The following is a 27943-nucleotide window of genomic DNA, read 5'->3' as shown; positions in this document are numbered from 1 at the left end:
TAGGTTTGTATTCTACCTATACATTAATTATATTAATGGATTAATATAATATAACCTATTTTAACCAATCTTTAATCAGTGTTTTGCTTAAAAGGATTATAGATCACCCAGTCTATCTTATTTTACAATATGAGGGGGGAAAAGAACTTAAGTGACTTAGTGGCCAGAATGAGAATGGGTTCCCAAAATTCTTTCAACAGCATCTCCATGGTTGTGTTGTACAATTTATTTTTTCCTGAAAGGGACTTTAGGATAAAGAGTTGGAGTGATCAATCCAATGCTATCTGTACACACTAAACTGAATCACGTAATGATGGGAGATCTACTGAATCTGTATTTTTATTAAAATGTGGTCCTTAACATCCCTTTTCTCCTACCCATATTCATTTTGGACCTCCATGGAAGCTGTTATGAATAGCCTCAAATGCTTCCAGTAAGAACAATATGTCCTATATATTTTACATTTTTGCTATTAATGTATTTTGGTATCTGGCTGCCATGCCTCATGCTACCACAAAGTTGGCAAGAATATAAGCAATAATTTTTTTCTCTCCTTTTCAACCACATAACCATATTCAGCTCTCATACAAGTAATATTTATTCTGTCTGGTGATGTATTTTCATTGTAGATGGTGAGGGGAAGGCAGAGGTTCATTTTTATTTTATGTCTAAAGCCAAAGAAATAAGAGGAGCAGAATCACCTTCTTTATAATGGTCAATTCTGGAAGGATTTTATAAAAGTGATGGGCATAAATTTCGAAGCCATTTCTTTAGAGAAAGCTGCATCTGCTAGAGAATCCTGAGCAGCAAGCTACCTCTTCGGAAGTACTTCTCCTTCCAAATTTAGATTCTGTCAATCCAGGATACAGAGCTGAGGATGAGGAAGTGTGAGGGATGGAGAGTAAAGGAAGGGAAAGGGAAAAGGGGAGAGGGAAGGAGGGGGCAGAGAGAGGGGGGGCGGGGAGGGAAGGAGGGAGAGGAGAGGAGAGGAGAGGAGGAGAGGAGAGGAGAGGAGAGGAGAGGAGAGGAGAGGAGAGGAGAGGAGAGGAGAGGAGAGGAGAGGAGAGAGAGAGAGGGGGGGGAAGAGGGAGAAAGAGTTGAATAGTCTTTGAATCCTTTGATTTCTTTTTTCACCATTTGGTTCAGTTCTTTGGATGTCAGTCAATCCAAGACAGCTGGCATCTTAGGCAAGATTTAGGGCAAGTTAAAATCCTGGCAGCAGACATTCAGCACTTCATCTGTACCCACAAGGCATAAGGGGTTGTTTGAATGCGACCTGAACCATCCCAGCTCAGCCTGCCCTTCCTTTATATACATGATCCAATAGCATCTTCTGAAAGATAATGGATGAATCTTTTTAATTTTTTCTTCTCCTTAGCAACCCAATGCAAACAGAACATCATTTTTTTTAGAGTTGTAAAGAAGGTGATCAGTGTTTCTGATTAAAGATAAATTTATTCTTATCCTGTCACACACTATAGATCCATTTTTTATTGTTTGCTGTAAGCCTGTCTATGGACCCAGCTGTTAGATACCAATATGTTTAATTAATAGTGTGTGCATCATGGCTGGTAGGTGTACTGCTTCAAGCTGGGAACTCATTGGCTCTCATTAGCTAAGCAGATTTGGGGAGTTGGGGTACTTGGCTGGGATGTAGTCATAGAGAGGCCAGACACAGCAGGAAGTGGTAGATGCAAAGCGGTAGACTGTCTATGTTTCTCCTAGTTGATACTGAAGCAGTTGTCCTTACTGCTATTTAAGTGGCTCAGTGTTCTTGTGTTGGGGTCCCCAGCTAGTGCAGACCTGCTGACACCAGCTGGAGTCTGAGCACTTACCCACAATTATGGTCGCCTCTACGACTTTCAGAATTCTCTGGATAGTCTGACACCACTTATACAGTTAGAGAAGCCTAATTGCTTGGTTACATCATCTTGTCCCTTCTTCCTCTCTCTCCCTCTGCTGTCCTGTACTTATACCCCTCTCATCTCCCTTGCCAACGTGCCCCAACAACAAGTATGTGTATAGCTTGTGTATCCAGGAACCCAACTCCTGAGATGGTGGGAGGGTATCTCGATTTGGTGCGTGCTCCATGCCTGTCCTGATGTATCTACAGGCTGTGTACCCCAGACCTGTAATCAGTCAGGCAGAACATACACCGGAGGCCTCAACATCCATTCCCAAGAATGAGCTGACCGAGATCCAACCAGCCAAAGACTACAAGGGTCAGGTTTGCACAGACTGTCTTTTCACAGATTTGTTGCTTATGCAAATGGGGCCTTGTGTGCAAAGTACACAATGAAAGGTTGCAAGATTAATGCAGGCTCTTGTTATTCTGTTCCTTAGCATTCTTGTTGCAAAGTTCCCTAGCATCTCCCCCTTTTTGTTTTCTATGAAGAGGGTGCCACTCAGCTACCAGTCCTGCAAGGGACTGTCTTGAGAGAGAGAGAAAACAACAGAAAATGCAAGGTAAAAACAAAAGCAATACAATAAAAAAAGCAATTAACAGTAAAATATGAGACAACCATGAGGGTATTGGCATTGTATGTTGGTATGTCCAGTCAATAAGGTCATGAGAAGCATTGTTAGGGAAACTGAAAATTTTTGCTAATATATTAGTGTCAGCAACAAGCTTTGGCAATTCTTGAATTTGATTAGACATATTGGCAGCTAACAGCGCCCCTAAGTGGTCTCTAACTTGTTCCCAAATGCAATTCAGTGAGGTAGCGTTCCATTGTAAAGGAGTCACACAAACAGGTCGATAGTCAAAATGACATGGAAGAGCTTGTAACATGCTCTTCAGTACTAATTCATCTCCTAACCTCTCCACAGCTACCTCTAGGGCTTTTATTTCAGCTTGTAGCCTCATCTACACTTTCTGTCTCTGCCATGCTGCGGCTTCAGTTACCATGAATGTTTGTAATTCAGAAGCCAGATAACCTATTTGGTCTTGTAATTGTGTAATTTGGAATTCTAAAAAGACCTCAATAGCCAAGTTGAAAACTCCAAAGTTGAATCCCACCCAATCTCTCTTATGTCTCTTTAGTGTCTGTCAGACCTGCCACCACTGTATGTCCAAAGGGTACTGAGCCCACAGCAGAGCAGACTTCACTGGTATCAGTGAATAAGTAAGTTGTTTCATCAACATCAAATAAGAATAACTATTGGCCCCTCTGTTAAATTCTTTGGTGATTGTGCAATTCTCTACCCTAAATTCAAATCTGTCACCTGCCCACATGATATTAACTACATTACACATCATAAACAAGTACCTAGAGAGGGCTCTAACTGGTTCTAAAAAGTAATATTGGAAGATAGTACAATTTGGTCCCCTCTCCATGGTATAATTAAGCCCATTCACAAACACAGCATTATAAGTATCAAATGTGTAATCAACACAGTCTGGGTCAATGTGTTCCCCATTCCCGCCATTGTCACACAAACAAGTTTCAATATATACCACCATGGGGAGTCCTAGCCCAATTTTCCGTAAGTGTGTATGGGAAATCCCATATCCTTCCGTGATGGGTGCAGGGACTGGGGCTTATACCAAGAAGGTGTGGTGGGGGGCTACCCCATCCCAGAATGTCAAGGCTGTATCTAAAGGGTAGTGAGTACTGTTCAAGCTCATAGGAATACCGGTGGAGCAGGATATAAATGGCACCCACACATCAGGGACATCTTTGACACATGAGGGTAACAGTGACATAAGGTTGAAGAACTTGTGTGTTTGGTTGTACTGGACAAACAAATGTGCATCATGCAGTATAGCATGGACAGACATGTTAAAGAGACATGTAGATTATTTAAGAAGTTATGGGAATTCATGGACAAAAATGATTTGAATGCAGAAGACATAGAGATATCACAATCTGTATTTTCAAAGGAAATTCAAGTCTAAATAAAGTATCCCATGAATATCTATAATATGTTTATCAATTTGTTAAACCCTGAAGAATTTGAAAATTATGGCCTGCTACACTTAAACTGTTTGCCATTTAATTGGAGAAAATGTCATTGGTAAAGTCAGAAAGAAAAAATAAAATTAATTCAGATGCCACTTATTTAAATTTTCCCTAAACCAAAATGACTGATTATCTGATAATTTTTATATAACTCAGTTGTGATGTCATCCAAAACCCTGAATGAAAGAGAGAGAACTGAACTAAGAATCAGGAGACCTGAATTTTATTTTCTCTTTTAATTTTAACTTTAAAAATAATTCTCTTTTTAAATTTATTAATTTTTTGTTTATTCATGTAAATTCATTTTCCTTTTTACATATTTTCTTGTGAATCACATTAGGAGAGAAAAAATAGAACTAATAACCACAAGAGACAAAGAAAACAAAAGAAAAAGAATTTTAAAAATGAATATAGCATGTGCTGATTTACATTCAGGGTAGACTTGAATTTTAGTCCCAATTCTGCCACTGTTTAGTATTGTGAATTGGATAAATGGCTTTAGTTTTCTGTTCTAAGTTTCTTCCTCTATAAAATGAAGGAATTACATTAATCTCAGACACACCTTCCAGTTCTAGATCGCTGTGATTCTATGACTCTTGACAAACTAGTTTCCTTTCTGTTAAGTAAACATATTTGATTTCATTTTCAAGTGCTTCCTCTGTCTCAATGCATATCTCTGGGGGCTGAAATAGACCATGGGAGCTGAAAGATCAATTGTGAGGCAGTTAGTGGTCATAACTGTGAATGCAAATAGGATAAGTTAGTCCACTGAATAAAAACATATAGCATATAGCAGAATGGGTTGGAATCAAAATCCTATAGTATATTGTGTACAAGAGACATTCTTGGGACATAAAGACACATGGAGAATTGAAATGAAGGATTAGAACAGAGTCTATTATGTTTCAAATGAAGAGGGCAGGGTTGGCAATCATGATATCAGTCAAAAGCATGATCCCAAGGAAAAGCAAAAATAGACCTAATTGAAAGAAATAATCAGGGAAACTACATTTTGCTAAAAGGTACCAATAACCATGAATTTACATACATACATACATACATGCATATATATATATATATATATATATATATATATATGTATATATATATATATATATATATATATGTAGTCAGGTAGGTAGGGAGCAAATTTCCCTGATAAAGGCCTTATTTCTCAAAAATATACTGAGTATAGAACAGAGTCAAATTTATAAAAAAATAAGAGCCATTCCCCCAAATTATGAGTGCTCAAAGAATATGAACAAACAGTTTTCAGAAGAAAAATTTAAAGCTATCTACAATCATGTGAAAAAATGTACTAAATCGCTACTATTTAGAAGAAGGCAAATTAAAACTGAGGTATCACCTCAAACCTTTTAGAAATGAAAAATGCTGGAATGTTTGAGGAAAAAAAGGTACATTAATGAATTGTTAGTGGAATAATGAACTAAGTCAACCATTCTAAATAGCAATCTGAAACTTATAAAATGGTGCATACCCTTTGATACAGCAATACCAATACTATATTTGTCCTCTAAAGAGATCAAAGAAAAAGAATCTATATGTACAAAAATATTAATAGCAGCTTGTTTATGGTAGTAAGGAACTAAAAACTGAGAAGATGTTCTTGTAGCATGATTGTGATGTGGTACTATTGGTTATAAGAAATGATAAGGGAGTGATTTCAGAAAAGAAAAAGATGGCAAGACCTATACAAAGTGATGCAAAATGAAGTGAGAAGAACCAGAAGATCATTGTGTGGCTACTTCAATCAATACTGTGATCCAAGACAATTTCAAAGGATGCATAATGAAAAAAATGTTATCCACCTCCAGAGAAATGATTAACTCTGAGTGTAAATTGAAATATGTTTCTCTATTTTTTTTGTGATATGGCTAATATGGAAATATAGTTTGCATGATTTCACATGTATAATGATATATTTTTTACCTTCTCAGTAGGTGGGGGAAAGGTGGGAGAAAGGAAGAGAATATGGAACTCAAAATTTTAAAAGAAAATAATGTTTAAAGTAAATAAATAAGAAAAAGATCACTTGGGAAAACACCAATAGAAAATACATTGAGGGAACTGGAAAAGGTGAGCTATTCTCTATTATGACTTAAAAGACTAAATCCCCAGCTGTGTTGATGGAAAAAAATGCTAAGAGGGTAGTCAAGCCTCCTTTGGACTTTGAATGACCAGCGTTCATTTTAAAAATGGGAGCCCTACTGGAATAAAGTCTTCCTGGCACACTCAGGCCTTCCTTGCATGAATCTATTGCCTCCTTGCACACAGAGGCTCCTGCCCTTGGCATTTTCTGTGTTCTACTCTTTGCCTACTTCCCAGATAAATACAGAGGGCAGAATTTCAGGGAAGGGCACAGCTTCCAAAAATAATAGATACACTGTGCTGAAGTTGTTGCCCATAGCTTTTAAGGTCACTTTGCAGTTTTTAGCCCCAGTAAGGACTCTATTACCTAACTAGAGGTTGGAGGTAGGGATCAGGCTTATTGGGAAGGAGCGGGGAAATGCAGGCTGATTACATTTTTCCTTTCAGTCCTAAAGCAATCCTTCTGTAACCAACCTCTTGAGGTCAGAGAGAGGTTTTTGTTTTTTGTTTTTTTACAGTCGCATTTTCAAGTTCAACAAGAGAAATTAGTCTCTGGTCTGCCTGTGGCAAAAGAGGAAAGTTCCTTGTGTGGCCATGTCTCTAACTGGGTGCCCTACAACAGGAGGCAAGATGATTTAACATGAGTTCCTCCTTCAGGAAAACTGATTTCTTTCACTAATGAATTTACCTCATCCCTTTGAGCCTTGGTCTCCTTAGTAAAAATGAGAGGTTTGTTTTGTCTTGTTTGTTTTTTTTTTTTAATTGTTTGTTTTTCAAGCCTTCTTTGATTCTGGAAATAACATGATCTGGAATAGAGTGAACAAATCAAATGGATAACTCATGCTACTTTCAAGAATTCTACTTTTCTTCGATAACTATTCCAAATCTGTATTTTACAAAACAAATGCATGAACAATTATTGAATTACAAAGCAATAGCTAGAAGAGACCTTAGAGACCATGTGGTTTAATTTCCTCATTTGATAAATAAAGGAATAAGGGCTCAAAGATGTGAAATAATTGGTAGGCCATGACCACACAAGTAAGGTATAATTGTCTTGTACTTTATCTCTAAAAGTGTACAGTTCTTGATCCAGCCATTCTGAAGAGCAGTTTGGAACTATATACAAAGGACTATCGAACTGTACATACCCTTTGATCCAACAGTCATTAATGGATCTGCATCCCAAGAAGATCATGTGAGAAATGTTTGTAGCCGCTCTTTTTGCAGTGGCAAGGAATTAGAAATTAAGCAGATGTCCACCAGTTGGATAATGGCTGAATAAATTATGGTATATGAATGTAAATGGAATATTATCATTCTACAAGAAATGGTGAGCAGGCCTATTTCAGAAAAGCCTGGGAAGATTTACACAAATTGATGCTAAGTGAAGTGAGCAGAACCAGAACACTGTACACATTAACAGCCATATTATGTGATGATTAACTATAATAAAGTTATCTCTTCTGAGCAATACAATCATCTAAAACAAATTCCAAAAGATTGATAATGGAAGATGCTATCCATACCCAAAGAAAAAACTATGACTTCTGAATGCAAATCAAAACATATTCTTTCCACTTATTTGTGTGTGTGTGTGTGTGTTTTCTTCTTCCGTTTTTTTTTTTTCTTTTGTTCTGATCTTTCTTTCATAACATGACTAATGTAATGTCCAGGCTAGACATCTGGTCCTTGAGAATGGACAAAAATAGAATCCAAAGTCTTTATCGTCTCTTACACAGACTGTATCTGTCATAGTCTGACCCAATCTCAGTCTGACCCAGTTTCCTCCAGCAGTCTGACAGTCTGACAGTGTCAACCAGTCTCCCTCTGAGTCTGCCTTTGTCCCCAATTTTAATATCCTATTATAATTACATCATTAATGTATACTGAATATGTGTGAACTAGAGAACCATTATCTCATCAATTCCACTGAATTAACACCTTGCTTCAAGTATACTTCTCCAGAGTTCTGGCTCTCTACAGACCAATATGGAATTGTACATGTATAACCTATATCAGATTGCTTGCTGCCTTGGGGAGAGGGGAGAGAGGAATAAAAAAATTTTAAATTCAAAATCTTACAAAAATGAATGTTGAAAAGTATCTTAACATGTTATTGGAAAAACAAAATATTGTTAGATAAAAAATAAGGACAAAAGAAAGTTTGCAATTCTAAATCATACATGCCCAACAAATTTGGCCTTTGATTCCCTTGGAGAACCTTGAAAATATACTTGCTGAAATAACTGTATGGATGGATATATATATATATGATATTTAACATATACTTTAACATATTTAACATGTATTTATCTACCTGACATAAGGGGAGGGGTGGGGGGAAGGAGGGGAAAAATTGGAACAAAAGGTTTTGCAAGGGTCAATGCTGAAAAATTACCTATGCATATATCTTGTAAATAAAAAGCTATAATTAAAAAAAAAAAAAAAAAAAGGAAATATACTTGCTGGAATTTTCACATCTACAAAAAGGGATTTTTAACTAATCTTGGATAATATGATGTATATTGATATAGTAGGGAGGAAAGAGAGAAACAGACAGAGACATAGATGAGAATGACAGAGACAGAGATAATTTAATTATCTAGTACGCTCATTTTCTTGTTATCTTTGACAGACTACATAGAAATTAGATGAACATAAAGGGAGACATGATACAAAGGAAGTCACCCCTTTTTGCCTTAACAAGAACTCCCTCTTTCCTCTTAAAATTTCTGGATTCCTTCAAAGTTCAACTCATGAGACCTGTTTTGACTTTCAAATGAAATGATCTAGTATTCAATATATATTTTGTATGAAAGGCAATATGACATTGTTAATAAAAGGAAACTTAATAAAAGCTTCCTAATTAGGAAGTTCTGGATTCAAGACCTGCTTCTGATACAAAATATCAACATTATTCCAGGCAAATCCCTGAGTGTCTCAAGAGTCCTAAGTAATAGTTTGAATGCCATAAGCAATAAAGCAAATATCAGTCTGTTTTGGGGAAAACCATTTTCTTGTCAGTGGTTCCCTATACCAACGTAATCAAAAGTCTATTCCCTTCAAAAATATTTTGTATATATTTATATAGGCATGGATACTTCACTTATTATAAGCTCTCTGAGGGAAAGGGTCATTCCATTTTTTTGTCTTTGTGCTCCCAGAATCTACCCCAATGCTTGGCACATAGTAGGGAATTAATTAGCTCTTGTAGTTGATTGTTGTGCTTCTTTCCAATTAATTAGGATCAAATGAGATTATGTAAAATGTTTTGTAAACCTTAATGATCTGTATGTGCCGTTTATTATTCTAAATCCAATCCAGTTCAATTCAATTCCACAAAGATTATTTAAATAACTACCGTGGTTGACTACTTTGCTAAGTGTTTTGAATGAGAGGGTGAAAAAAATGACACCATTTTTGTCGTCATGAGGCTTACAGCCTCCTGGTGGAGGAATAAAAAAGCATAATACAAGGGCAAATTGGATCAGTGTATGGGAAGGATCAAGATGAAATGATGTGGAAAATTTGAGCTGGGAGAAATAACCTTATCCTGAGGGTTGTCACTTTTTGTTGGCGGGGTTCAAGGATGAAGCAGCATCTGAGCTGTCTCCCTTCTAGTTCTAAATTGAAGAGAAAGAAGAATTTCAACAGACAGCATTTCAGAGGTCATTATTTCTAGGCATGGCAATACAATGGGATTTAGGGGACACAAATAACTATGGATTTATGAACCAGTAGGACAAGCTCAAAAAGAGGTCAGTGGTCTCATTTGACTGGAAGGAGACAGTATGAAATAAGACTGCAAAGGTAGAACCAGAGATTTTAGAGCTATAATAAACCTTAGAGATTATTACAACATATTTATTTTATAAACAAGAAAATTGAGACCTAGAAAGGTTGTGAACTGCCAACTAAGTCTGACAAGAAATTCAATGTTCAAATTCTCTCTACTACAACTGTCTTTTGTAGACTTGGACCCAAACTGTGGAAGTCTTTAAAAGCTACATGAACCTACATGTTCACCTTTAAGCAATGGAGAACCCTTAAAGTTTCCTGAATAAAGGAATTATATGACTAGTCTAGTTTATAACAAAGATTATTTTACCAACTTTGTGAAAGATGGCTCTTAGAAAGGAGAAATTAGGGGGGATAGAAGCCATCTGAGAGGTCATGATAATAAATCCAAGCAAATGATGATGAGGGAGGGCCTTAGCTAACTAACATATTGAGAGTGTAAAAAGGAATGTAAGGAAGGGATGGAACACATCATGTAAAGGTAGAATTTGGCAACTGGATATAATGGATAGGAGTGTAAAGAATAGTCTTAATCTGATTAATTAATTAATGAGTCTTAATTTGAGTTTGAGTGACTAGAAGAAAAGCAATATTATCAATAAAAATGGGGAAATTGAGAAGAGAGAGAGATTTTTTGAAGAAGGTGAGTTCATTTTAGATACATTGAGTATGAGATGTTGGCAAGACATCCAGGTAGACATGTTCACTTGTCAACTAGAATTGTAGGTCTAGGGCTCAGAAGAGAACTCCCATTGAATATAGATTCAGGAGCTATCATCAGAAGTTTAATTGAATCCATTGAAGTAAATGATATTACTAAATAAAGAGTTTAGAAAGAGAAGGAAGAAAGACTGACAGGTAATATAATATACATAATATAATAGCAATAAATATAAATATTGACACATGTCCAAAAAATCAATTGTACAGTATAAAAAATGAAGGGGTTTTCTTGTTTAAAAAAAAAAAAGAGAGAGAGAGAACTTTCGCTGAGGAGAGAAAGATAATGAAATGACTATTTAATATGAGCCAATAAGTAACTTGGCAAAGAAAAATGCTAAGATGATCCTAGGCTGAATTACCAAAAACTAAGTGTCCAAAGCAAGCAAAGGAATCATTTCCCTGTCTTTTGACCTGGTATGATCCCATCTACAGTATTATTTCCCACATTTTGAAGAGGAGATTTACAAACTGTGGCAAGAGCAAAGAATTGTGACTGGAATAGTGAAGAGATGAACAGCAATATTCTATGGTCTCTTCCCAAAGTCATCTCTTCTCCATGTATGTAAGTGGCCATTTTATAGAAGAAGACCTGGGTTTGGTTTTTTTTTTTTTTTTAATTACCTTAAAAGTCAGAATAAGGAACAGTGGATGATAGTTACAGAAAAGAAACTTTGCTTGATATAGGAAAATGATTCTAAATAAGTAGATCTGTCTACAGGTACAAAGAGCTACCTTAGTATAAAGCAAGTTCCCCATCCATTAGCTTGTAAATATCTCTATTAGATTGTAAGATGCTTGATAATAAGAACTGTATTTTATCTCTTTTTGTATCTCCAGCACATAGTGTGACTGTCCTCCATAGAGGCATTTAGTAAATATTTACTGATTGATTGATTATTCAGACAGAAATTATATAATGATTGGTGTGTGCAGCTGTAGGAATATGCTTGCTCAAATTAAACAGTATAACCTTTGAAATTGAAGTTGAAGTTGAAGTAACTCTATGAAAATAAGGAGTCCATCAAATGTCAATATATTTTCAAAGATATAGTGTATACTGTACTTGGCATTAGGGGAATAGAATTCAAATCCCCTCCACTTCCTTTACCATTTACTGTTCATGAGATCTTGAACAAATCATCCAATCTCTCAAGAATTCAGTTTATCTGCAAAAATGAAATATTGTATGGAACAGATGATCTTGGAAGTGCTCTTCTAAAAATCTATGGTTCTATGAACCATTCAGATCAGGTCTATCTGCTGCTATGGTGAGAAAAGAAGCCCAGTCAGAGATGAGGGTATTTCCATACAATATAAAGAATCAGTTGGCAAAAAAAGTCTGTTTCACTATTTCCTCCAGCAGGGTATAACCTACTAGATTACAAGGTTATCAAGACTATATCCTCTTTCAGTAGTCTTTTTCCCAAGTGGGAAATTTCTGAAGATTAATAGCCTTAAGATATTAAAAGTAGATGAGTCACCAGACAACTAACTACAAAAAAATCTTAAGAATTTGGGTGGGAGAATGTATAAGAAAAGGTCAGGTCATAAAAGAAAATCTATCCAATGCATGATCTTATGTCAGGTTTTTATCTAATGACTCTTAGAATATTCGTATTATATGCATATTCCTAAGAGTTTGTGTCATACAGACACATAGGTGCTCACACTGACCTGGAAATCTTTATTGTTATATCATTAACTGTCTTTCATAATTCTATTTCACGAAAGAGAAATATTTTTTTAAGAAAGAGAAGAAAAATAATATTAACTAGATATAACAGAAATTTTGAAATAACTGACTTTTCCTAAGAATTTATTAAGTACTAGCTATGTGCAAGTCATTGTGCTAAACAATGACCAAAAAAACTTGCTTTCAAGGAGTTGACATTCTACAGAAAGAAGTGTACAATATTTACACATATTAAGTAAATGCAAAATCATTTGAGAAATTACTTTTTTAAAAAACACTGGCAACTAGAAGAGAAACCAGAAAGACTTCAATAAATAAAAATAGAGATAAGATATGTAATTTTGTTGGTATAAGTAAAGGACAGTAATTGATCTGTAAATGACAGATTTAGAGAATTGCCTGAGAGGTTGTGACTTACCTAAAGTCAAGTATGTGTCAGAGGTAACATTTAAAGCCAAATCTTCCCAACATTTAGATTCTTCAACTATATCACGTTGCCTCTCTATAAATAAAAATATTTTTCAATCATTTAAAAATTATAAATTATTTAAATATAAATTATATAAGAAATAAGTAATCAAAAATTAAGGAAAATAGAAGTCATCTGAGAGGTTATAGACAGAAATAAGAGAAATGAGGATCACGAGAATTCTGTGACTCTGTAGAAAAAAATTCTGACCTGAGAGCAAATAGATTTAGATTCTCAGACATAGAAGCAAGGTATTCTAAGTGTGAAAAAATGTTGAATTTGAGGGTGTTAAACGACTGGGTTCAAATCTCATCTCTAAGATTTAATAGATACAGGTCCTAGGTTGCAGTAAATAATCCCAGCCACTTTCCTTATTTGTAAAAATATAATGATATTTGTGTTACCTCAGAAGGTTTCTGTAAGAGTCAGATAAGATTTTGCATATAATAATTTAGGAACCTTATAAAGCTACATATATGTCATCTATTGTTATTTTTTTCCCTGCTCAACTCATTTCATTTGTTTGGGGATGTATCTACTAATCCAGGCACCTATTCTTACAAGAATGTAAGATAAAATCTTTCTTGCATTCAAAAAAATTTTTTTTTGTTTGGGGACTCCATTTCTTTTTAAAATTTAGAGGTTTGGATTAGACAATCTCTCATATTCATTCAGTATCTAACATTGAATAATATTAAATTGGAATTGTTCTCAAGTGATAATTTTTTTTAAGTAATTGACTTCTCTGTGCTATGATACGTGCCCTTAGATCCCATATTGTCTTACAAAATGAATTCTTTTCTTCTTGTAGTACAGTAAACAGTCTAAAGAAATCTTCTGGGAACCATTCAACAGAAACAACAAAAAAATACCATTTACCTCTTCCTTTAACCTCCTCTTTCTATACCTGCTCACAATTGAATTGAATTGACTTAAAAGAGACACAATATGCACAGAAATAGGCATAAAATAAGGTGGTTTGCCTTAAAGAAAGGTATGAATTTTGTACTCAGAAACAAGACTTCAGAGGAAGAAATCATTTTCACTTCAGATGATTTTGTGGAAGAGGAGAGATTTCAGCAGGATGCTAAGGCTAAGTATTATATCAGGTTTGAGAATATAGGAGGAGATATTCCAGGTAGAAAGTAACAGAATGAGCAAGGTGTAAGTCATATGTGAGTATTGGAATACTCTCTTTTCTCCAAGTTATAAAATTGGTGTAGGGATATAGTGGAAGGTTACCTTTTTTTTTCCCACTACACATGCAAAATAAACTAATAAGTGAACTGATTTTTTTTTTTGCCATGTTTTCACCAACAAGAAACCTTATTGTCTCCCTAAATTCAATCCTTAGGAAAGAATTTATAATCTGAGAAAATTGCATGGAGTATACTTGAATATCTTTGAATATACATCATTAACATGAATGATCATATACTATAGTCAAACATGATCATTCCAACTATCCATAATCATACAAATTATGTAAATAACTCATGGCATTCTCACTGGAATTTTGTATAATTAGCTTTACTATAGGCAACAAACAGAAAACATAGCACATAATAATAGTGTATATGACAACAAAGTTTATAATAGACCAAAGACACAAATCTTATGCAGAGGATACTAAATGTCACTTGTAATTTTTATATAATATACATTGGTCACATGCAGAAGCACACAACACTTCCTATGCAGCAGTGTTTCCTTCAAAACATGACTAAGTAGATAACCCTGAGGACTGAGTTCTAGATCTGGAGTAAGAAGATATAAGTCTTTTAACTCCAATTTGCCTCACTTTCCTCATCTGTAAAAAAAAGGATAATAATAGTACCTATTTCCTCAGGTTGTTGTGAAAATCAAATGAGATATTTGTAAAATTTTATCACAGTGTCTGGCACATAATACTATAGAAATATTAGCTATTCATCTATACCCAGAGAGAGGACTACAGGAACTGAATATGAATAGGAATAGGAATAGGAAGAATATAACATTCTCACTCTTTTTGTTGTTGTTCACTTGCATTTTGTTTTCTTACTCATTTACTTTCTTTTTTTATCTCATTTCTCTTGTGCAGCAAGAGAATTATATAAATATGTTTATACATATTGGATTTAACATATATTTTAACATGTTTAACATATATTGAATTGCTTTCCATCTAGGAAAGGGGAGGGGGTAAGGAGGAGAAAATCCGAAACACAAGGCTATGAGGTCAATGTTGTCAAATTATCCACACATATTTTTAAAAATAAAAAGTTTTATAAAAAAAGAAATATTAGCTATTATATACAGTAAAGGCAGCTAAGGCATACAGTGAACAGAATGGTAGTCTTGGAATCAAGACTCCCACTCAACTTCTTGAGTTCAAATCCAGTCTTGATGACACTGTGTAACCCTGGACAAGTTACTTAATCCTATTTGCCTTAGTTTCTTCATCTGTAAAATGAGCTGAAAAAGGAAATGTCAAACCTGTTCAATATCTCTGCCAAGAAAATCACAAATAGTGTCACAAAGAGTCAGATCTGAGTGAAATAATTAAACAACAATATATAGCAAAGAAGCATAAACACAGAAAGAAAAGTATAAAACATAGCTAGATAAAGGTCATATATGATACATAGCCTATGATCTCAGAGCCCATGTAGTATAACCTTTCCATTTTACAATAGACCCTGGAATGTGAAGTTTCTTTATCCCTTTCTAAAAGAAATTAAATGAAATTGCCCAGTCATACTATTAATGAAAATCAGAGGAAACAGCTTAACTAGATCTTCTGACTCCAGAGGAGTCTTCCCATAGTATCAGATTGATTACAATAGTCCATCATTTGTTTCTATTTATCCTCAATTTTAGGACTAATTTGGGACTAATGTCCAGTACAGTCTTGGTCACTAATCAAACCAATCTGACACTTTCACAGTGAATTCAAGCTCAGAGATGATACAGGATGATGGCCAGCATCTATGGATCTACTAGAAAGCCAAGAATCTAACATTTTAGAAAAAGAAGAGAAATTCCTGCATAGTGCCAGATTCAAAATTGCCTCTCTAGGTACTCCACATTTAAGATTTCAATGATCTGCCATCTAAAGAGAAAAAAGGGAATTACATGAAAACATCAATCTTTGGGAGAAAAGTGAATTTCAGAATATTGTCTTTTCCAGTAAGTGTAAAGGGCTGAAACTCTGAATAGGTGCATTAGAATCAGACAACAGAGCACTCAAGGCTAATTACCTATTGGATAATACTCTCTTAGCATATGCTTGGAAAAGTGGCTCTTCTAACTATTCTGTGCTGGCTCGATCTTTTGGTGTATACAGATAATTGTAGGAAGGATTAGGGGGTGAAGTAAGACAAGCCAGTCACTTTGGAGGAAGACAAGGAGAAGGGAGGTCTGTAGGTGGGGAGCTTGTGGCAGTTTCGTCCATCTCCTTTACTTCTGTGCTTCAAGAAAAGTTTTAAGAACAGCCAGATGAGGAATTGTGAGGAAAAAGAGGAAGACAAGGGACAGATTAATGGCAATATCACCAGAGGGCATGAGGAATTAAGTAATGTTGAAGGGCATGGTGATTAACAAGGCAGCTTCAACTCTGCCTACTGAGCAGGTCATTGACATGCCCCCATCAACTTTACCTTCCTGGATGGAGGGAGAAGGAGTAGTGGGAGGGACAGTGATACCACCAGCACCTCCCCTGTCCCCAGCAATCACCCCCTCCTATGACTAGATTACAAAAGTCACTACTTAAAGCCACAGAGGAAGGGCAGAATACAGCTGATTTGAGAATAGAGATGTATCTTGTGATTCAACAATTTAACTCTTCAGGTCAAGAAAGTAGAAGATATGCTCTAGAAATCCTAAAAGACCTGAAAAAGTCTTGCACTCTTTATGGGCGTACAACATCTTATGTTAAGATGTTATTACAGAATTTGGCTTATGAAGTCTTAACTCCTAGGGACTGGAAATTTATAGTAAGGATATGCTTAGAACCTGGACAAAACTTGTTATGGCTTTCTGAATATAGTGAGCTCTGTAGGATACAAGCCTGACAAAATAGTCATAATGGAGTTAATACTCCAATCACCTATGACCAGCTAACAGGTGTAGGTTCTTATGCAGACATCTCAGGACAGATTAATTACCCCATACAGCATATGAGAAAATTGCTGTTGCTGCTATCAAAGCATGGTGTTTTATTCCAAGTAAACAAGACAAGGGAGAAGCCTTCACAAAAATAGTACAAGGCCCAAATGAACCCTTTGCGGATTTTGTGGGACCTTTACAGACAGCTGTCATATGAACTATTGGTGAAAATGCAGCAACAGAAATTATGATAAGGCAACTTGCTAAAGAAAATGCTAATGAGGTTTGTAGAAGAATTATACTAGGACTACACAAAGAAGCTCCTTTAGAGCAGATCATAAGATGCTGTGCCACAGTGGGCACAAATACCTTTTATAGCCAGGCTATGATGAAGACTTCCCAAGATCCAAACACGGGAAGACGGGGTCCCTTTTGGCAAGGGACTTCCAGAGAAACTCGTCAATGCTTTCAATGTGATAAAGTAGGGCATCTGAAAGCTCAATGTTGGCATAGAGACAGAGTGAAAAAAAAGGATGGGAGAACAAGACCCAAAACCCCACATCCAAAATGCAACAGAAGCTTCCATTGGGCATGAGAATGTAGACTGATTCAGGGAAATGGGATGGAAGGCCCAAGGCAAAAAATACTTGAGGCAGGATGGCAGCCAATGCTACATACAGAGCCTTTAGAATTGCAATGCCAATACATGACCAATCAGCCAGGGAGCAATCTGATGGGAGAAAGGAATGATACAATCAATCAGCCATGAAGCAACCTGATGGGAGAAAGGGATTACAACTGGGGAGAATAGAATTGTATGCGGCTGGGATACTGAGATATCCCCTGGAGAAATGAAATCTCTTCTCCAGCCTATGGATCCCTTACCTTCAGACACAGTAGGCTTGACCATTTCATCTCCTAAGAGTAGTTACAAAACAGTGTTCATTCATACACTGATGAGGGAAACTGGGGAATGTGTAGATAATATCTCAGGCACTAATACAGGTAGACAATGTGTGACTTATCAACCAGGAGAAGTAGTAGCATCAGGTTTACTGATACAGATTCCTAATAAATAATCTGGTTATAGTCGTCCAGATTCTGACTCCAAGTAACAAAATCCAGGAATATTCTAGACAGCAGCTGTGATACCTGACTGACCTATGCTCACTATCTATATAAATAGCATACCATTAGAAGGATTGGTAGACAAGGTGCAGATCATACAGGCATTAGAGGTGCCAACTGGCCCAGTCACTGGCCAAAGATTAAGGCAGACACTTACATGTCTGGCATAGGAGGATCAATAGCAGCTGAAGTTAGTGCTACCCCTTTGAGATGGACTTTTGAAGGTAAACAGGAGTTTTTACTCCTTTTATAGTTGAAAAATCCCCATCAATCTGTGGGGAAGAGACATTTTACAACAATTAGGATTACAAATGAGTAGTTTGGTTTTTTAGGCAGGGCTGCTGTTGAAGGCCTGCCAACACTTTCACCTGTTCCTATACAATGGAAAACTGATACACCAGTGTGGATAGAACAGTGGCCCTTAAGTAGCGATAAAATTCAGGCCTTATTAGATATAGTACAGGAGCAACTTGACCAAAGATACTTACACCTTTCTCTGAGTCCTTGGAATTCCCCAGTACTTGTTGTAAAAAAGAAATATGGAAAATAGAGGATGTTGACTGATTTAAGAAAGGTAAATGAACAGATGGAAACTATGGGAAAGCTTCAGCTGGACTTCCATCTCCTACTGATTGCCTAGAGAATGGCCTCTTTGGGTTATAGACATTAAGGATTGTTTCTATTCTGTCCCTCTAGATAAGGAGGATATGAAAAGATTTGCCTTTTCAGTGCCCAGCATTAACTTAGCTGAACCTTATAAAAGATATGAATGGACAGTTTTGCCACAGGATTTGAAAAACAGCCCTACTCTGTGTCAAATGTGTGTTGCTGCTGCTCTTACTCCAGTAAGAAAAAACATTTCCTTCATATCTCTAGAGGCCTAGTGGTATAAAATAGAGAAAGAGAAGGTCAATGAATTGGGCTTGCAACTAAAAATGCTAGAAAAGGAACAAATTAAAAACCCCCAGTCAAATACTAAACTTGAAATTCTAAAAATAAAAGGAGAGATCAATAAAATTGAAAGTTAAAAAAAAACTATTGAATTAATTAATAAAACTAAGAGTTGGTTCTATGAAAAAACCAACAAAATAGACAAACCCTTAGTAAATCTGATTAAAAAAAGGAAAGAGGAAAATCAAATTGTTAGTCTTAAAAATGAAAAGGGAGAACTCGCCATTAACAAAGAGGAAATTAGAGCAATAATTAGGAGTTACTTTGCCCAACTTTATGCCAATAAATTTGACAACTTAAATGAAAGAGAAGAATACCTCCAAAAATATAGCTTGTCCAAACTAACAGAGGAAGAAGTAAATATCCTAAACAGTCCCATTTCAGAAAAAGAAATAGAACAAACTATCAACCAACTCCCTAAGAAAAAATCCCCAGGACCAGATGGATTTACATGTGAATTCTACCAAACATTTAAAGAACAATTAACTCCAATGCTAAATTAACTATTTGAAAAAATAGGGATTGAAGGAGTCCTACCAAACTCCTTTTATGACAGACATGGTACCGATACCTAAACCAGGTAGGTTTAAAACAGAGAAAGAATATTATAGACCAATCTCTCTAATGAATATTGATGCTAAAATCTTAAATAAAATATTATCAAAAAGATTACAGAAAATCATCCCTAGGATAATACACTATGACCAAGTAGGATTTATACCACGAATGCAGGGCTGGTTCAATATTAGGAAAACTATTAGCATAATTGACTATATCAATAACCAACCAAACAAAAACCATATGATCATCTCAATAGATGCAGAAAAAACATTTGATAAAATTCAACATCCATTCCTAATAAAAACACTTGAGAGCATAGGAATAGGAATAAATGGACTTTTCCTTAAAATAGTCAGGAGCATATATTTAAAACCATCAGTAAAGAAAGGAAAGGGACCTGTATGTGCCAAAATGTTTGTAGCAGCCCTGTTTGTAGTGGCTAGAAACTGGAAAATGAATGGATGCCCATCAATTGGAGAATGGCTGGGTAAATTGTGGTATATGAATGCTATGGAATATTATTGTTCTGTAAGAAATGACCAGCAGGATGAATACAGAGAGGACTGGCGAGACTTACATGAACTGATGCTAAGTGAAATGAGCAGAACCAGGAGATCATTATACACTTAGACAACGATATTGTATGAGGACATATTTTGATGGAAGTGGATTTCTTTGACAAAGAGACCTGAGTTTCAATTGATAAATGACGGACATAAGCAGCTACACCCAAAGAAAGAACACTGGGAAACGAATGTGAACTATCTGCATTTTTGTTTTTCTTCCCGGGTTATTTATACCTTCTGAATCCAATTCTCCCTATGCAACAAGAGAACTGTTCGGTTCTGCAAACATATATTGTATCTAGGATATACTGCAACATATCCAACATATAAAGGACTGCTTGCCATCTAGGGGAGGGGGTGGAGGGAGAGAGGGAAAAAAATTGGAACAGAAACGAGTGTCAATATAAAGTAATTATTAAATAAAAATTTTTAAAAAAATAAAATAAAACCATCAGTAAGCATCATATGCAATGGGAAAAAACTGGAATCTTTCCCAGTAAGATCTGGAGTGAAGCAAGGTTGCCCACTATCACCATTATTATTTAATATTGTATTAGAAACACTAGCCTCTGCAATAAGAGTCGAGAAAGATATTAAAGGAATTAGAGTAGGCAATGAGGAAACCAAACTATCACTCTTTGCAGATGATATGATGGTATACCTAGAGAACCCCAGAGATTCTACTAAAAAGCTATTAGAAATAATTCACAATTTTAGCAAAGTAGCTGGATACAAAATAAATCCCCATAAATCCTCAGCATTTTTATACATCACCAACAAAACCCAACAGCAAGAGATACAAAGAGAAATTCCATTCAAAATAACTGTTGATAGCATAAAATATTTGGGAATCTATCTACCAAAGGAAAGTCAGGAATTATATGAGCAAAATTACAAAAAAGTTTCCACACAAATAAAGTCAGACTTAAATAATTGGAAAAATATTAAGTGCTCTTGGATAGGCCGAGAGAATATAATAAAGATGACAATACTCCCTAAACTAATCTATTTATTTAGTGCTATACCAATCAGACTTCCAAGAAAATATTTTAATGATCTAGAAAAAATAACAACAAAATTCATATGGAACAATAAAAAGTCGAGAATCTCAAGGGAATTAATGAAAAAAAAAATCAAATGAAGGTGGCCTAGCTGTACCTGATCTAAAATTATATTATAAAGCAGCAGTCACCAAAACCATTTGGTATTGGCTAAGAAATAGATTAGTTGATCAGTGGAAAAGGTTAGGTTCACAAGACAGAATAGTCAACTATAGCAATCTAGTGTTTGACAAACCCAAAGATCCTAACTTTTGGGATAAGAATTCATTATTTGATAAAAACTGCTGGGATAACTGGAAATTAGTATGGCAGAAAGTAGGCATGGACCCACACTTAACACCATATACCAAGATAAGATCAAAATGGGTCCATGACCTAGGCATAAAGAACGAGATTATACATAAATTAGAGGAACATAGGATAGTTTATCTCTCAGACTTGTGGAGGAGAAAGAAATTTGTGACCAAAGATGAACTAGAGACTATTACCGATCACAAAATAGAAAATTTTGATTATATCAAATTAAAAAGCCTTTGTACAAACAAAACTAATGTAAACAAGATTAGAAGGGAAGCAACAAACTGGGAAAACATCTTCACAATTAAAGGTTCTGATAAAGGCCTCATTTCCAAAATATATAGAGAACTGACTCTAATTTATAAGAAATCAAGCCATTCTCCAATTGATAAATGGTCAAAGGATATGAACAGACAATTTTCAGATGATGAAATTGAAACTATTACCACTCATATGAAAGAGTGTTCCAAATCACTATTGATCAGAGAAATGCAAATTAAGACAACTCTGAGATACCACTACACACCTGTCAGATTGGCTAAGATGACAGGAAAAAATAATGATAAATATTGGAGGGGATGCGGAAAAACTGGGACACTGATGCATTGTTGGTGGAACTGTGAACGAATCCAACCATTCTGGAGAACAATCTGGAATTATGCCCAAAAAGTTATCAAATTGTGCATACCCTTTGATCCAGCAGTGTTTCTATTGGGCTTATATCCCAAAGAAATACTAAAAAAGGAAAGGGACCTGTATGTGCCAAAATGTTTGTGGCAGCCCTGTTTGTAGTGGCTAGAAAGTGGAAATTGAATGGATGCCCATCAATTGGAGAATGATTGGGTAAATTGTGGTATATGAATGTTATGGAATATTATTGTTCTGTAAGAAATGACCAGCAGGATGAATACAGAGAGGCTTGGAGAAACTTACATGAACTGATGCTAAGTGAAATGAGCAGAACCAGGAGATCACTTTACACTTCGACAATGATATTGTATGAGGATGTATTCTGATGGAAGTGGATTTCTTTGACAAAGACTCAGTTTCAATTGATAAATGATGGACAGAAGCAGCTACACCCAAAGAAAGAACACTGGGAAACGAATGTGAACTATCTGCATTTTTGTTTTTCTTCCCGGGTTATTTTTACCTTCTGAATCCAATTCTCCCTGTGCAACAAGAGAACTGTTCAGTTCTGCAAACATATATTGTATCTAGGATATACTGCAACATATCTAACATATATAGGACTGCTTGCCATCTAGGGGAGGGAGTGGAGGGAGAGAGGGGAAAAATCGGAACAGAAATGAGTGCAAGGGATAATGTTGTAAAAAAAATTACCCTGGCATGGATTCTGTCAATATAAAGTTATTATAAAATAAAATAAAATATTAAAAAAAAAAGAAAAGAAAAAGCATTTCCAAAAATAATGTTATTACATTACCTGAATGATATATTGGGATGTACACCTGAGCAACAAATGTTAGAAGCATGTCTACAAAAGACCATAGAAACACTAAGGAACTATAAATTACACATAGCTTCTTTTCAATTCAAAGACATGCTCCTTTTCAATATTTAGGATATGAAGTACACCCTAAGGTGCTTAGAGTACAAAAACTTTCCTTAAGAACAGAGAAGCTAAACACCTTAAATGACTTTCAGAAATTGATAGGAGATATCCAATGGATGTGTTCAGTGTTAGGCTTGGCATAGCATTATATGACATTTTAAGGGGAGACAGTGCTTTAAACTCACCACACCAGCTTACAAAAGAAGCTCAAGAGGCTTTGAGAGAAGTTGAATTGGCTTTATCCAATGTGGTTGAAAGAGTCCTCAAAAACTCTTGGAAATATCAGTTTTTGCTACACAAGAGGCACCCACAGCAGTCCTTCATCAAGGAGATGGTGTGATAGAGTGGGTGAACCTTCCAGCACAACCAGAACAAAGCCTCACTCCTTACCTAGTGCTTATGGCTAGAATTTTATTAAAGGCCATTAAGCGAGCAGTACAATTATCTGGGATGAGACCTGACAAGATATATACCTTTTATATTAATGCACAAATTAATGTATGCTGTGAAACCATCCCAGAGTGGCAAATTTTATTGGCCACAGCTCTAAATCTTACACACGGGTCTCCATTAAAGATAACCAGACTATTACATAATTGGCCATGGATTCTTAAAGAAAAAGTTTCTAAACTTCCTCTTAAAGGACCAACTATCTTTTTTCAGATTCATCCAAACATATTTGTGCTGTATATCTCGTGACTTAACTATAAAGAAGCAGTCAGAACTCCTTTTCAGTCTACTTAGCAGAATGAATTGTATGCAATCATTCTAGCTCTTACTTATTATCCCAGAGATATAAATATAATATCTGATTCAGACTATTCAGCAGGTATGGTACAAAGAATTGCCACAGCCCAAATAAAATTTGTAGCCTCTAATATATATCAGCTCTTTAAGGAACTTCAAGAGCACATGAGAAAGCATCCAGCTAAGATTTATATCTTGCACATCCACTCTCATAGTGGACTCTTAGGTCCTATTTTTGATGGCAATTCAAAGGCAGATAGCCTTCTAACCATGTTGGCCAATACTCCTTTATTTCAGGAAACCCAAGAATCTCACTTTAAATATCAACAGGCTGCTTGAGCTTTATGTTTACAATTTGGAATAACAAGAGAGGAAGCTAGAGCATAATAAAAGCCTGTACAACTTACTTTCCTTTCCATGCTCTTACACTCCTTCCAGGGAAGAACCCTCATGGTTTGAGACCCAATGAAATTTGGCAAATGGATGTTACCCATTATAAATCTTTTGGTCATCTGTCTTTTATCCATGTCGTGGTAGACACCTTTTCAGGATTCACCTTTGCAATAACAGCAGCAAAAGAGACAGCCCGAGTGGTCACAGAATTTGCCACAAGCAATAAAAACAGATAATGAACCTGCATATACTTCTAAACATTTTGCACACTTTTGTGCACAGTATAAGATTTTACACCCTACTGGCATACCCTTAATCCTCAAGGACAGGCAATAGTAGAGAGGACAAACAGAGACATTAAGATGCTCCTCCAAAAACAAAAGAAAGGGGGAGCCACAGGTAACCCTAGAGAACTTCTAAATCTAGCTCTTTATACTATTAACTTCTTGATTTTTGATACAGATGCACTGACTCCAGCAGACCCATCAGAAGATCAGTGTTCAGTGTGAGTAGCTCCACTATCTTTAGATAATCACCAGGTGATGTGGAGAGACCCAGAAAGTGGTGAATGGAAGGGACCAGATAGGTTAACTGCTTGGGGAAGAGGGTTTTCTTGTATCTCTACAGATGAAGAAAGAACCAAATGGGTACTAACGAGCCATATTCACCTTGTCCATCGGAGAGAAATGGAGCAGACCCTTGAAATGAAGAAGATCCAAGAAACATCAGTTGGTTCTGTCGCTGACTGTGACCACCACTAAAAGAACCTGGCAATTATGGCATTTGACTCATGGACATCAAAAATTGTTGGACTTCAAAACCCTCAGGAATCATTGGATTCTCTGAGACATGATAAGACTGATCCAGGACTTGAAAACCCTCAGGAATCACTGGATTCTTTGAGACATGATAAGACTGTTGTAGGACTTGAAAACCCTCAGAAATCACTGGATTTTCTGAGAAATGATAAGTCTGTTGCAGGACTTCAAAAACTTGCGGGTATCATTGGATTCCCTGACATATGAAGCAATGGACATTAGATTGGTTTTGGACTATCTCTTGGCTGTTAAAGAAGGTATATGTGTGATTGTTGTTTACATACCCTCCTTCTAGGACTTCTGGAAATCTTTTACAACACCATGTTGATTTATATTGTTTGTTATATCACTACTTGCATGTACACTTCATGTTTGTTACACCACATTGAGCCTGCATTGACTGTCAGGAGAATCATCACTAATAGCCTGTGTGTTAATTGCTATGTGCTTGTGTAATACCTCCCATGCTGATGGGTTTGTGCATAGCTGTTTCTAGTAAGACCCTTCAGCCCAGAAATCCACTAATAATATCTGGCTTGATTCCCCACTTCCCTTTGGTGTTTTTCATCTCTCTTCCTGAGAAGTTAGGGAGGGTGTGATCATCTCCTTTTTAGTGCTTTTATCTGTGTTCTAAAACAAAAGAAAGCAGGAGATGTAAAGGGTTGAAACTCTGAGTAGGTGCACTGAAATCAGACAACCAAGCACTTAAGGTTAATTACCTATTGGACAATACTCTATTAGCATATGCTTGGAAAAATGTCCCTTCTCACTATTCTGTGCTGGCTCGATCTTTTGGTGTGTACAGATAATCATAGGAGGGATTAGGGGATGGAGTAAGACAAGCCAGAGTCACTTTGGAGGAGGATGAGGAGAAGGGGGATCAGTAGGTGGAGAGCTTGTGGCAGTTTCATCTATCTCCTTTACTTCTCCCCCTAAAAACCAAGGACTTTTGCTGATCCTGACTCTGGCTGATCCTGAGGTCAACAAGGAGCTAACTCGGAATTCACAAGTAAGAGTAAAGAAATTCTTGAATACTGCTAACTTCTTAAGAAGAGAAGAGTTTTACTCTTGATCTTAGCAAGGATATGATATTAGGGGAAGGAGTACCTGAAAATTCTATATCACCATGATTTATTTGGATAAATGCAAGTACAATGAACCCCAAGTTCTTTTCCTTCCTTAGGGGAGTTCAAGTACATAAAGAAGTACATTAGAGTATGTGCTGACCACATTGTACAAAGCAGCTCCTAGCTCAGGCAGGCCATAATTACCTGATCCAGCTCTGTGGTCTCCTTATTGCCAGCATGTCTTTTTTCTAGCAAACTGATCTTCTTCAAAGTGGACCTAAAGAGGGAAAGGCTCATAATGAGGCTGGGTTTTAATATTCTCACAAAAAGCAAAAACATAATCAACATCCAAAGATCAAGACTGATCTTCCTAGCATCAATTACTGTTTGAATAATGGAGCCACATCCATTGCTCTGATGAACCACATAGGCTGATCTGATAGTATCCCCCATGCCTGACAAACACTTCTTGGAGCTTATGGCAGGACAACTTGGCAAAGATAGTTTATTCCTGAAAAATTGTGTCTCCGGAAGAGGGAAAAAAAAAATCTGTGTTAACCCACCTAATGATTCTATCATTTTATTGAAGAATCTTTGCTTTCATGTAGAAGAAAAATTAAAAAGACAGAGATGCTTCTGGGAATAAGATCAAAGTTGAATTAACCAAAGTAGAAGTCTTCCAAGGAGCCCTCTCCAACCTGGGGGCTGCCTGTGTCAATGAAGTTTTTAGTACTGCTCACTGTGCCCACAGTTCTATGGTGGGAGTGTATCTGCCCCAGAAGACATATGGTTTCCTCATGAAAAAGCAGCTGATTTATTTTGCTGAGGCTCTCTTGGATAGAGCTAACGTTACTGACAAAATCTAGTTGATCAATAATATGCTAGACAAAGTCAATGAGATAATCATTTCTGGGCGCATGGTTTTCATCTTCCTTAAAGTACTCAACAACATGGAGATTGGAATTTCTCTCTTTGATGAAGAGAGGTCTAAGCTTGTCAAAGACCTGATGGCCAAGGCTGAGAAGAATAATGTCGAGATCAGTTTCCTGTCAACTTCATCACAAGTTTGATAAGAATACTAAGACTGGCTAAGCCACATTGGCCTCTGGCATCCTTGCTGAATGAATGGGTTTGGACTGTGGCCCTGAGAACAGCAAGAAGTATATGGTAGCTGTGGCCTGGGCCAGAATTTGTGAAATTGTCCCACTGAAGTATTTGAATGGGAAGCCTTTTCTTGGGGAACCAAACTATGTGGTAGAGGATCAGCAAGAAGGGCTGCATTACTATCATAGTGGTAGGGATACTGTCACTTGCTGTATGAATTGGAATGCTGACACCAAAGTAATCCATTTTAGCCCTGGGGATGGTGCTAGTCTAGAGATGCTGGAGGCAGAGTACTTTCTGGGTTGACCACGCTGAGCAATGTCTCTTGGGTGCCACTTTTCTGCCTCTTAGTTCCTGTGCAAAACTCTTCCAACATGTCATTTTAGTACTTCCTGTCCCCTTTCCTTGGCACTAGGCAAGGTTCTCCCTCAAGACTCAACCAGTAGTCAGAAAATGGGATAATGAGAGCCCCAGAAGAAATTCAACTCAACTTTATGTTTCCTAGGTGTGCCTGTTGTCAAAACTTATTTGAACTTTAGACACTTGTAGACACTTTAGTACGTCGAAACCATTGCTGTGATCTAAAAGACATGCAGACAGATTGATCAATAGATAGATAGATGATAGATAGATAGACAGATAGACAGACAGATATTGCATGTGGGTGTATGTAGTATATCTTTCAGAAAGGAAAAAGAGCTTAAGCTACTGTTAACTATACTTTCTTGAAATTGTTCTTTTCTGCTTTGTCAGCAGCTGTTTCTGTCTTTACCCTCACACAGTTGAATATAAGAAGAAACTCCACTTTGTGAGGGGGGGGAAGGTTGA

General features: G+C 36.3%; 1 pseudogene; it reads left to right on the top strand.

Annotated features, from left to right (window-relative positions):
• Nucleotides 1-2089: 2089 nt before the first annotated feature.
• LOC127544079 (phosphoglycerate kinase 1-like) lies at nt 2090-27501 on the top strand (annotated as a pseudogene).
• Nucleotides 27502-27943: the final 442 nt, after the last annotated feature.

This window comes from Antechinus flavipes, chromosome 1 (assembly GCF_016432865.1).
Source record: "Antechinus flavipes isolate AdamAnt ecotype Samford, QLD, Australia chromosome 1, AdamAnt_v2, whole genome shotgun sequence".
NCBI classification, from domain to species: domain Eukaryota; kingdom Metazoa; phylum Chordata; class Mammalia; order Dasyuromorphia; family Dasyuridae; genus Antechinus; species Antechinus flavipes.
The sequence above is the reverse complement of the archived record's forward strand: the minus strand, read 5'-3'. Positions and strand labels throughout refer to the sequence as shown.